Source organism: Macaca fascicularis, chromosome 13 (assembly GCF_037993035.2).
Source record: "Macaca fascicularis isolate 582-1 chromosome 13, T2T-MFA8v1.1".
Taxonomy (NCBI): Eukaryota; Metazoa; Chordata; class Mammalia; order Primates; family Cercopithecidae; genus Macaca; species Macaca fascicularis.
In genome coordinates, this window is record NC_088387.1 from 82,595,406 (window position 1) to 82,609,282 (window position 13,877).

Consider the following 13,877-nt stretch of genomic DNA (forward strand, 5'->3'; position numbering starts at 1 on the left):
ATTTTAAAATTCAAACCTAGAAGGAAAAGATTCATACACCAGAAGAATTGTAAGATTTTGCTAATTAATATTTGCAAAAACCTGGAGAATATACTGAATTTCTACCAAAAACATAATTTTATAGCACAAGTTATTGACATAGATAAACTAACCAGAGGTTCTGGATTCATTCTACATAGCTTGAGCCAATAGTTAACTTGGCTGGTTGACTGAAACCTGGACTCCACTGCGGCCTATTGCTGAAAGAAGTTGAAATGTCAAGACTAGAGGCTTATAGTGATAAGAATGTTGAAATAAATATATCATATACAACATCTCACATATACCCAAAGTAAGCCTATAGAATACTGCCTTTTCCAAGTTACCAAGAAAAACACTGATGAGGTGAGAACAAGAATCCTTGAATAATGCTTTGATGAATTTATTCTGTACTCTGGAGATGAAGGTGGGAGATACTGCTATTGGAATTAATTCCCTGTTTTCAGTGGAGTTTATGGGTTCCCAGAGGGGCAGACACCAAATAGCAGAATTTAACTGCCAGAAACCTAGTAGCTATGATTATTATAATAGCAAAATAACTTGACTTGCAGGGATCTTTTGGTGGTAGCTAATTGATCATGGTATGCCTAAAAATGAACTAGATGAGCAGCCTACAAAGGACATAGGTCAGCTCTGTCTGACCTATGAAAAAATTATAGGCCTAGTGAATCTAGAATTAAATCACTATACTTGGCTTCCATTATCACTAGAGAGTCCAATACCCACACTCTCAATTCAGTGAATGAAAGGGAGGACCTTTGAGGAAGGACATAACAAGAACCTATGAAAATCTTCCTCTACCTCTTCCCCAAAAGGACCAGCATCCATCCACCAAGGTAACTGTGTACTAGAGAAAGAGAAATATTTATACCTTTCACAAATTATTGAACATGGCTTTGAACTTGTACTAATCCCTGGGAACCTAGAATATCACTGTTTCCCCTACTCAGAACAGGGCTTTATTTGTGGGAATCCAGTAATAGAGAGTTTGAGTCTAAGTCCACCTCATGATGGGTACAGAGTTTCTGTGAATCCAACCTCTTGTTATTTCTCCCATTTCCTAATTTATAGTTTGAACGGACAAACCCAGGAAATAGCAGAATCCTCAAATTGGCTTCCTGACCCAAAGTAAGCACTACTGGGACTGCCCCTTCCTAACAAAATAGTAAACCGAAAGCAACATTACACTTTTAGGAGAATTCTAGATATTAGTAACCTTATCAAAACTGCAGCCCTAAAGACTTGACCAAAAAAACTGTTGGAATTATTAAATGAATTCAGCAAAGCTGTAGGATACTAAATCAAATACAAAAATCACTAACATTTCTATATACTAACAAACTCTCCAAAAAAATTTTAATCTCATTTACAATAGCTACAAAAATATATGATATACTTAGGAATGAATTTAACCAAGGACATGAAAGATATATATACTGAAATCTATGAAACACTGATGAAAAAAATTGAAGGAGACAAAAATAAATGGAAAGATATTCCATGTTTATGGATTAGAATAATTGACATTATTAAAATGTCCATACTACCTGAAGTAACCTACAAATTCAGTGCAATCACTGTCAAAATTCCAAAGACATTTTCCCAGAAATAGGGAAAAAAAGGTCCTAAAATTTGTAGGGAACCATAAAAGATTGAGAAAAGTCAAAGAAATTTTGAGAAAAATAAACAACAGTGAAGGCATCATGTTGCCTGCTTCAAAATTGACTGTAAACATAAAACTCAAAACAGCATGGTACTGGCATAAAAACAGACACATAGACCAATGAAACAGAATAGAGAGCCCAGAAATAAATCCACATTTTTATAGCCAATTGACTTTTGACAAAGATGCCAAGAACACATAATGAGGAAAGGGCAGTCTTTTCAATAAATAGTGTTGAGAAAACTGGATGTCAACTTGCAGAAGAATGAAACTGGACCCTTATCTCACACCATATATAAAACTAAACTCAAAAGGAATTAAAGACTTAAATGTAAGACTTGAAACTCTAAAACTACTAGAAGAAAATATAAGAGAAAAGCTCAATGGCATTGGTCTGGGCAAAGACTTTTTGGATATGACCTGCAAAAGCACAGACAATAAAAGAAAACGTAGACCAGTGAGATTACATCAAACTAAAAAGCTTCTAAATTGCAAAGGAAACAATCAACAGAGTAAAGAGACAACCTATGGAATGGGAGAAAATATTTGCAAACTATACATCTCATAAAGGGTTAATATTTGAACTATATAAGGAGCTCAACTCAATAGTAAGAACACAAATAACCTGATTTTTAAATGGTCAAAGGACCTGAATAGATATTTCCCAAAAGAAGATATACAAATGGCTAACAGGTATATTTTAAAATGTTCAACATCCGTAATCATCAAAGAAACGCAAATTAAAACCACAGTAAGATATCACCTCACATATGTTAGAGTGTATATTATCAAAAAGATAAAAGATAAGAAGTGTTGGTAACGATGTGGAGGAAAGGGAATCCTTTCGTACTATTGTTGGAAATGTAAATTAGTAGAGCCATTATAGAAAATACTATTGAGGTTCCTCAAAATAAAAAGTGAACCACCATACGACCCAGCATTCCCACTACTGAGTATATATCCAAAGGAAATGAAATCAGGATGTCAAAGAGATATCTGGACTCCCATGCTCATTGCAGCCTTATTCACAATAGCCAATACATAGAAACAACCTAAGTCCCATGTGCAGATGAATGGATAAAGAAAATGTAGTATGTATACACAATGAAATACCACTCAACCTTTAAAAAGAAGGAAATCCTGTCATTTGCAAAAACATGGATGAACCTGGAAGACATTATGTTCAGTGAAATAAGCCAGGAACTTAAAAAAAAAAAATACTGAATGATCTTACCTATATATATGTGGAACCTAAAAATGTAGAACTCATAGAAGCAGAGTAGAATGATGGCTACCAGGCGCTGGGGGTTGGAGGAGCTGGGGAGATGTTGGTCAAAGGATACAAAATTTCAGTTAGATAGGAAGTATAAATTCAAGGGATCTATTGTACATCATGGTGACTATAGTTAATAATGATATATTGTGTACTTGAAAATTGCTACAAGAGTGGATTTTAAGTGTTCTCACCACAAAAAAGATAACATATGAGATAATACATATGCTGATTTACCTCATTCCATTATATATATATCAAAACATCATGTTGTATGCCATAAATATGTATAACTTTTGTCAATTAAAGAAATAAAATTTAAAAAAAATGAAAACTGCAGAAGTGGTGATTTCCATTACATCTCCATTTAACTCACCTGCTTAACATGTGCAAGGAACAGATGGATTTTATGGATTATCAAAAATCTTAATTAGTAACTTCAATTGCTGCTACTGTTCTGAACATTGTCTCTACTGGAGACACCACTCTGGCCATCTAGTATGCAGTTATGCTTACAACTGTTTTTTTCTCTGTACTAATAAGCCTAAAACACCATAAGCAATTTGCTTTCACCTGGCAGGAACAGCATCTTCGTGTCCTGCTTCTGAACTGCGTCAATTCCCTGTACTTCTTTTGTATGTGAGGCAAGATGAACTTCTATCAGGTATAAGTACTATTTTTTCAGGTCCCCTGTACTGATAGCTAAATAAAATTCCTAACAGAAATAGGGACCACCTCAAAATTCACAGTCAATGAATGTGGAATGGAGGAGTTGGGGATATTTGGGCCTTTTCTGTTAATAAATGCCCAAGGACAAGAATTTAGAGTCATTCTTTTTTCTCAAGGACTATTAGAAACACTACCTTAATTGAAACAGCCCACGTGCTGCTGGATCACCTGCAGTCAATTTAGTAGATCAATCAAACATTCTTCAAAGTTTAAAAAAAAATCCATCAAAGTGATGGTTAGGCTGAATGACAAAGTTCTTCTAAGGAACTGACAAGTCAATTCTAACCAATAGCACTAAATAGATTTAGTCTGAGACTCAACTGTCTTTGATTAAAAAAATGTCCTCATTCTTACCATACAATAGCAGTTTTTAAAGTTTGTTTGTTTTATTATTAATGTTGCCAGAGCCGCAGACCTATTCCTTTTCTCTTGGTTCTGGAACTAATACTGAATTTGCTAGTTTGACTGAAAGCTTAAGCTCTCTACACCTCTGTAGTGAAAAAATAATAACACTAACCTCACAATAAATTCCATCAGGAGAGGAGTTATAAAGATGAATGAGGCCATCTTGGGCCAATTTCCTGTCTTATGTAAATATAAGACAAAGTTAAAGTCATACAGGATTAGAACGATAGGCACTGTTTTTTGGATTCCCAGAAGAAAGTCACTTTATCAACATAAACTTGGCACAATTTTGAAACATAACAGCATTTATCTTATCAGCCCATTGACTTGCTGTAGTAAGTTGTGATATTTTCCTTATTATTTTATGCCCAGAGCCACAGAAGATCAATGTTACAAGTTAAGCAAACAGTGCAATATTTACAGCTTCCTCTGTTGGTGAATGTTAAAGTTCTTTCCAGGGGCCCAGCTTCCTGAGGACCACAGGACAAGGTCACACATGTGCTATGGAGGACAGGACAGTCAGAGCACTTTCTGTAATGTTTAGTCCACAGATTAATGTCTGTGTCCCAAAGCAGGAAAGACAAGGAAAAGCTACCATCTGTCATTAGGAGCAGAGGTATATCGTGATGAACCAATTTACAGAATATATTGTTTACAAGTAAGAAAGATGATCTGTACCCAGCTCTGGGCCAGAAACAAGCATTGATTTTATGGATGAGAAGGCAGTACTGAAATATCACTTCCAAAGGGACCTGCTGATTTCTGGATTTTCAAAATATCACCTCCATGAAGGAATCCTGGTGAGAATGTCAGCTACATGCTGGAGACTGCAAGAGCAACCAGGCCCTTGAGAAGCTTTCTTTTTCACTTTTTTTTTTTTTTTTTTTTTTTTTTTGAGATGGGGTCTCACTCTGTCACCCAGGCTGGAGTGCAGGAGCATGATCATGGCTCACTGCAGCCTCCACCTCCCAGGGTGCAAGCGCTCTTCTCGCCTCAGCTTCCTGAATAGCTGGGACTACAGGCATGAGCCACCACGCCTGGCTAATTTTTGTATTTTTTGTAGAAATGGGGTTTCGCTTTGTTGCCCAGGCTGGTCCCAAACTCCTAGGCTCAAGTGATCTGCCCACCTCAGCCTCCCAAAGTACCAGGGTTACAGGCATGAGCCACCGCACCCGGCCAAAGTTTTATTTCTATGGCATCAGGGGAAAAGGGGAACTAATCCTTAGGTGATGCTGGAAGCTGAGTTCCATGGGTCACTGAAAGTCAACTGTCACACACACCTGAACATATACCATGGATCAGAAACTGGACTATGGTGGAAGATACACATGGGGTAAGACAAGCAGTTAACAAGGAATTCAAAGTTCAGCAGAGAAGACAAATACACAAGCCAGCCATTAGCAGATAAGGACTTCCAGTCCCTACCTTTCCCCCAATATAGTAAATGCTATCTTTCCCTGCTGACATAGTAAATGCTATCTTTCCCTGCCTGTTGGTCCCTCCCTGGCCATCAGGGAGAGACCTAAGGAGGGGGCCTGCTATGCAGAGAGATTGGGCAGATGTACCAAGAAGTAGAGGAAGGGGAGAGAAAAGACGGAAGAGTAGGAGTAGGAAAGGCTCCAGGAAACTGTGATTGGAGAGATTTGGAGAGGAGAGAAGAAAGGGGTTTCAAGAAATGTTGCTGGGCATTCCAGTCTCGATTCCTTCTAAAATTGTTTTGCAGCTGCAAAGGTTGGGCTTCCTTTTCATTACTTTGTGCTACTTGAATTGTTCCTTTTTATCGTCTCTTTGTAGAGACTGGACCAGGTGGGACCTCAGAAGCAGAACTCAGCTTTCCCAACGTGCGGGCAGATTACTCACATCACTCAGCTGTGATTAAAATCAACCCACTAGATTTGAGCCCAAGTACAAAGAATGGAGGTTAAGCAGGCTCAAGTCATAGTGGTTATTTATGTAAAAATGAAAAGCCGAACAAACATTGGGAAGGCAATGCCATAATCGATGTTATCACATATGGGAGAATGTGCAGTGAGAGAGGCATTGTGCCAGGCAGAAAACCAGCCTGGGCAGTAAAGCAGCTTCCCAAACTTCAACCAAATATGACCACCTGGAGAACTGGGTAAAGTGCAGTGTGGCTACCATTTAAAAAAACTGTTTTAACAGAAAATAACAAGTGTCAGTGAGCACGTGGAGAAGTCGGAATCCTTGTGTAGTGTTGATGGGAATGTAAAATGGTGTAGTTGTTATTGAAAACAGAGTGGCAGTTCCTCAAAAAATTAAACATAGAATTAACACATGATTCCTCAATTCCATTTCCTGGTATACGCAAAAATTGAAAGCAGGGTCTCAAAGAGATATAACACCCATGTTTATTGCAGCACTATTCACAATAGCCAAGAGGTGGAGGCAACCCAAATGCACATCAACAGGTGAAGGGATAAACAAACTGTTGTATATATGTACACTGGAGTATCATTCAGTCTTTACAAGGACGGAAATTCTGACACATGTTACAATGTGGATGAACCTTGAGGATATTGTGCTAAGTGGAATAAGCCAGCCACAAAAAGACAAATACTGTATTATTTCACTTACATAGGTACCTGGAATAGTCAAATTTATAAAGACAAAGTAGAATGGTGGTTGCCAGGATCTGCAGGGAAAGGGACATGTTGTTTAATGGGTATAGAGTTTCACTTTTGCAACATGAAAAGTGTTCTGGAGATTGGTTGCACAATAATGTGAATGTGCTCAACGTTAGTGAACTGTATAGGTAAAATGCTTAAGATGGTAAACTTTGTTATGTGTGTTTTACCACCAGAAGGATTTTTAAAGCAGGTTCTGGTTTAGTAAATCTAGGATGGAGCTAAAGATCCTGCATTTCTAACCATGTGTCATCCCCGACCCCTATTGACTTCAAAAGGGACCATGTATGAGAGGCCAATGAGTTAGACCTAGAGCCAGTGAACAAGACAGAGGGTTTATTGAGAGGACTTACGTATGGGGTGGTCCAGTGGTAGCAGGCTGGACAGGAGAACTGCTACTGTTTGTAAAAAGAATGCAGCTTGTGTTGCGTTTTCACTCAGCAGTTTTTCCTTAGCAACCTCCACTTGGCAACCTTCATTTAACCAAAAACAAAGGGCCTCAATCCCCTGTATGGCCTGCATTCCACGGGATGAGCTAGGGGCTCAGATGTTCCTCGTATATAAGGAATGAATCTCCAGGTTGGTCACTTCCGGATTCCTGAGCTCGGAACTCCTAACACACATTCTTCTTAGTCCGTAGGGTCATTCTCATGGTATGCTTAAGTTAGCCTATTGTTATCCAGTGCATCCATCATACATCATGTTTGCCTTATCCTTTCCTGTCAACATATCAGAATCATCTAAGGGATGTTTTTAAAATTCTGTAGCCCAGGCTATACCCTAGACCCACTTAATCACAGTCTCTGGGGTGGGGCCCAGACATGGGTGGCTTTTGAAGCTCCCCAGATGGTTCCAATGTGTAGAGAAGTTTGGAAACCACTGTTATCCACTGAATTGGTTTTCACAGGTGGAATCCATCTCACTTTATTCAAATAAAGAACTAACTGAACAATCCAGAACAGGGTTCTTGATCAAAGTCGCACTTTAGAATCACCTGATAGAGCATTTAAAATACCTGTGTTTTGGCTCCGCTACTTCCCACCACCCAAGAGATTTTAATTTAATTGATCTGGAGAAAGGCTCAAGAAGAGGGTAGTTTTTACAGCTTCTCAGGCAGTTCTAACGGAAAACTAATGTCTGAGATGTTTCCGTGTTAACTGAGACCTTCTGCTCCGTCTACCTCTCTGCTCTCTGATGCTAGCCTGCATTCTCAGACTCTGCCCTGTCCCCTTCCCTGTCCTCTGTATTAGTCCCAGCATCCCACACTCTGAGGTTGGTTTGATTACACAAGTAGTGAGGAGTGGCTGATGATTAAAGAAGCACAATCCCATTTAATCAAGTGTATCTGGCAGGTACTAAATGCTCTCAGAAATCACAGATTTGATACTTTTGTGCCAATTAGCTTCATGCACACAAAAGTCTAATCTGTGGTCACAAAACACACAGTTTACTTAAGCCTTATGTGTCATTCATTACCAAAGAAGTCAGAAAAAGGGAGATGGGTTCATACAACCTGTCCTACAGTGAGGGTGGAGTATGCAGGGAATTTTTAGACTATATACCCTAACTGTGCTTTATTCATTCAGTCATTTAAAAATGAACATTTGTTGAGAGCCTACTATGTTTCAGGCACAGTTTAAGGTGCTTGAATAAAACCAGCATGCACTCCCTCAGCTGTGAAAGTTGCCCTTTCCCAGATCAGCTTTAAAATCTAAAGACTTCACATGAAAATGGTTAAGGTGGTAAATTTCATGTTATGTGTTCTTTACCACAATGAAAATTAAAGCGTACAAGAAGAAAAAATCGAAAGATTTGTACCTTAGATGTGACACAAGGAATGCATTCACATTATTGTCTGGATACGCTTTGGGATGGTCAAAAACATGTTAAGCATATTTACAAAGTCACTTTATTAGATACGGGAAAATTATGGGAGCCATTGCATAATATGTGGGCTTAATAATAGCACTACAAGGCAGAGCTTCAGCATTCCGGCAGCATATTAAGCCATCTCTACTGTTCGACCTACAGGTTTATGCAACCTCTGGGGCACAGTGTCACGTGGGGCTGAAAAGAAAACACACTTTATAAACATTGATTGCTTCTTGCTACATCTTGCTAATGTAATCTGTGTTGCAGATTAGAATTAGCATAATATTATATGGGTAATGCCAGACAAAAATGGCCTGAGCCACAGTGCTGTTTTTGGATTTGGTTTTATTCTTCAGGAAGTCACTTTAAGAAGAGCATAGCAAGACTTAGTGTTTTCCTGCCAAGGTTGTAAGGGAGGACAACTTCTCTGCCCTTTCCTTGTTCCAAGAATAAATTGTGAGTAATAGGCTACAGCACTGCATCGTGTATGAATTCTCCTGGTCAAAGAACATTTAACAGAATTGTGTTAGGTCACGGGCTTGGTTTTGTTTTTGTTTTTTAGTTCCATTTGACCTTTCAGATCAAAACTGTGACTAACCACAATGTGTGGGACGATTACATTATGGTGTGCTATTTGTAAAGAACCTGAACTGCGGCCTTTCTAGACATATGTGCTTGCACCCACCTATACCTCTGTACAACTCTTCTAAGTACCAATTTTCTGCTGATTGCATGTTGGTCTCTCACATCTGCCATATTTTACTCTAAATCTCTTGCAGGCAGAGGCTTTGCCTGTTTAGTAGGATATATTTCATGCCTATTGAACTGTTGGACTTCTAATAGCTCTTTCATTATTGTTTACTCACCTCCTTTAACATTGCTTACCGAGGCTTCGTGCTTGGTGGCTCATGCCGATAATCCCAGCACTTTGGGAGGCTGAGGGGGACCGATCACTTGAGGTCAGGAGTTGAAGACCACCCTGGCCAACATGGTGAAGCCCCATCTCGTATAAAAATACAAAAATTAGCTGGGTGTGGTGGCATACACCTGTAATCCCAGTTACCTGGGAGGCAGAGGTTGCAGTGAGCCAAGATCACCCCACTGCACTCCAGCCTGGGCAACAGAGCCCAACTCCACCAAAAAAAAAAAAAAATTGCTTACCAAGAACTATGGAAAAGGCACCACTGATCCTCCAATCAACCTTGAATCCAGGGGCATCCTGGAAGGAAGGAATCCCTGCTGGGTGGGTAAGCTAGATGCTTGGGTTGCATCTGCAGCCTTCAGTTTGGTCTAAATGTCTGAACTCTAACCCTCTTAGACTCAGTCCCTATTACCCTACACTCTGATGTCAACCTGACACTCTGGCCTGGGTCTCCATCTCACTCCTTCTGGACCACCTTACACCCAGCCCTCTGTCTTTTACTTCCACCCACAATCCAGAACTGAAAAACACGTTTCCTGACTAGGATATTAGTTCTCATGTTCACTCAAAATTGAAAGGGGACCCTTGGCCAAAAGACTTAATTAAGCTCGCAATTTTTCTGATGGTAGAACTAAGAGATGAAGCTATGGTTTTGACTTTTCCCCGTGGGAAGAAACAAGAATGTGGAGGTTGTTGTGCTATTGACTGATTCTGACTCTGACTCTGGAAAAACATTTTTCCCTATGAGACAGATTGGTGTCAACCACAAATACCCTTTACTGATCTCATTTTCACATTTTCCTGATTTCAGATATTTTTATCATTGCGATTGCACTTCTCCAGGTTAATTGTAGAGAAAAGTGATGATTTTTTAAGTGCTTAACTCAAGGATGGTTCAAAATTGTAACTTGCAAGTACTTGAGATTAAGGCATATGGATTGCATCCTAATGAATGTGCAAGGGAACTTTATTTTGTATAACTAATATCTTTGTGTCTTTCCCAATTAGAATATCTTCATTCTTTCCTCTGAATAAGAAGATAATACTAGTTCATCATAAAAATGCAGGCAGCATAAGAACATATATAAGAAGTGAAGATTATCTATAATCCCACATCCAACAACTTCTGAGAATTTTTTTGATTGAGATATAGGTCACATACCATAAAATTCACTATTTTAAAGTTTGCAATTTGGGGGTTTTAGTATATTCACAAGACTGTGTGACTATCACCATGATCTAGTTCCAGAAATTTTTCATCATTCCAAAGAAACCCCCCTACCTATTAGCAGTTACTTCCCATCTCCCATCCCCAGAGTCCCTGGCAACCACTAATCTACCTTTTTTTTTTTTTTTTTTTTTGAGATAGAGTCTTGCTCTGTTGCCTGGGCTGCAGTGCAGTGTCATGATCTTGGCTCATTGCAACCTCCACCTCCTGGGTTCAAGTGATTCTCCTGCCTCAGACTCCAGAGTAGCTGAGACTACAGGGACACACCACCATGCCCAGCTAATTTTTTTTTTTTAAAGTAGAGACAGGGTTTTACCATGTTGGCCAAGCTGGTCTCAAACTCCTGGCCTCAAGTGACCCACCTGCCTCAGCCTCCCAAAGTGCTGGAATTAAAGGCATGAGCCACCGCAACCAGCCTACTTTTCTGTCCCTATGGATTTGCCTATTCTGGACATTTCATAAAAATAAAGTCATACTATATGTACTATATGTGGTCTTTTGTGTCTGGCCTTTTTCACTTAGCTCTTTCATTTAAAGAGGCTTTCACCTCTTTCAGTGTTTTTAAGGCTCATCCATAACATAGCATGTAACACTACTTTGTTCCGTTGCATGCCTGAACAACATGCCATTGTATGGATACACCACATTTTATTTATCCATTTGTCATTTGTTGAACATTTGAGTTGTTTCCACTTGGGGGCTATTATGAGTAATGCTGCAATGAACATTCATGTACAAGATTTTTTGTGAACATATGTTTTCAAATCTCTTTGCCTAAGAATATTTTCATAGATAACATTTCTGACTGTTTTCTATGCATAGCTAGATTGACAGGTAAATATATTTTGATATGTTATCATTGCCAACTATTTGCTCCCCTCTCCTATAGGAGAATTAATGAAACCTTCAGTCGCCGAATGACTTTGAGTGCCTTCTGTGGGAAGAATATATATCCCTACTCTATCATCATGGCCAACATGCGGCTTGCCTTGGCCAATGGGCTGTGGTGGACGTCACATACACCATGACAGACTGGAAGTTTAAAGAGCCATTGTGTGTTTCTCTGAGTTTTCTTGCTCTTTCCCTCTGCTATGAGTAGGAGACAGCTTCCTCACTTTGGGTCCCAGAATAAGCAGACACAAGGAGCTGAAATGCAGATTACTATAGCCATTAACATACGTATAAAAGAGGAATATATATGAAAGAGGAATACATTATTATTATAAGCCACTGAGACTTGGGGGGGTCATGATTACTGTAGCAAAGCAGACTAATGCATAAATGAATTATTTATCACCTGCTTGTTCTGCCTAACAATATAGTGTGGACATCTTTACAGATGTAAGCATAAAACGGTGGTATTGCAGAAACTGAATTCCAGATAGATTAGGTGACTTGTTCCAGGTGACAGAATTAGTAAGAGAGACAAAAGTCAATTTTATATTCTTATTCTGATTTGCAATCCAGTTTTCTAATTAAAGCAAAGGAGGGGGTAATCTTGGACATTTTGGTGCTATTAGAGAAGGTTTACGAAGACCCTCATGCTACTGCGTGATTGTTGGGCTGAAAATTCCAAACTCACTCATGCTGTACTAATGAGTTAATACTAATTGGAAAATTGTAATAGGCTGAAATGTGTGTATTGTGCTTTCCACAAAAAAAGTATTTTAGAAGGAGTGGGGCACATTATAAGAGTTAATCCTTATTCTTTATCTCTGCAACCATTGGGTCTGGGATCACTACTGACAGTTAGGTACCTCGCTACTTTCAATCCATTTTGCAGGCCTTACCGAACTGCCAATCTGTTTTGCGTGATTTAACATAATTGCCTGCCTTTGCCCTGGAGGCTGGATGCTTAGCCTGCAAGGGCCACTGGTGGAAGGAAATCTTGGCCAGAATCTGCCCATGCTCCATCTGGTTTAAGGCAGTGTTTCCATCTCTTTTCCTATCTTACACTTATAAATAAATAACAGCCTTGTATAGCTAACTTTCAGAAAGAATGAATTTTGGTAAACCATCACTATTGTTAAAAAAAAAAAAAAAAAATAGCCAGCAGCTTACAAACCCCCATGGTTGCAGCCCTCACTGCTATCTTGATAACACTTACAGGTGATAAAATGGCCACTGGTGGTCTTCAGAAGCCTAGACCCAGTAGTCCAATACCGGAAGACTTTTCCTTCCTTGTTTATACTGATAGGCAAAACTCTGTTACAAATAACTGATTTCTATGCAATCATAGAGGTGAGAATAGTTAAGCAGTTTCTTTTATCAGTTTCTTCTTTTTTTCAGACCTATTTGCGCTTGCACACATAAACATACGGCATACTTGGAGAATACTACAAGTTGTTCACCTTTTTCACCAGATCAATGTTCTACTTCTTTTTGCATAGGCCTTTAGAGATCCTCTTAGTAGTAGACTAACCCCTCAATTTACAAGGAAGAAAAATAATACCCTTGGAACTGAAAGAGCATTTCCTAGGTCATAAAGTGAGTGGCAGAGCTGAGACTAGAACCCCATCTCCTGACTCCCCAGCCAGTGCTGTTTCCATTCCAAGCCACATCCTTAGCAAGTGTATAACCAAGATGGAATTTCTAAGACCTGTTCAAAACAGGACCAAGATGTCACCAACAAATCTTATAGAAAGTTGAACCACCATGGAAAGTGCCCTGTCAATGGGTATAAACCCTGGAAAGGACTAGGAGCAAAGATGTCTACTAAGGTGCGGAATGGGAACAGACATGGGCCTTCATCTGGTGACAGACGTGTGACCAAGTGTCTCCAATCCTCACATTGTCTCCCCCAGGAGGTCAAGTCAGGATTCGTCAGAGAGAGCATCCTCAAGAACAAATGGACAAGAAACACTGAGGCGGCTAGTTGTTAAGCCACTTCAGATGTATTAACCCCTTAGCCCAGCAAGATCTGAGCTTGGTCTATGAGAGGCAGAAGCAACTTTAACCCTGCTGGCTCCCGTGAGATTCATGACTCTCCTCACCCAGCCAGGAACCTTCAGTACTCTGGGCTGAATGGATAGCCACATTCTCTGGCCAGATTCAGGGCTTCACCAGAGTGTCCACATTTTGCCATGACCGAGGTGTCATCT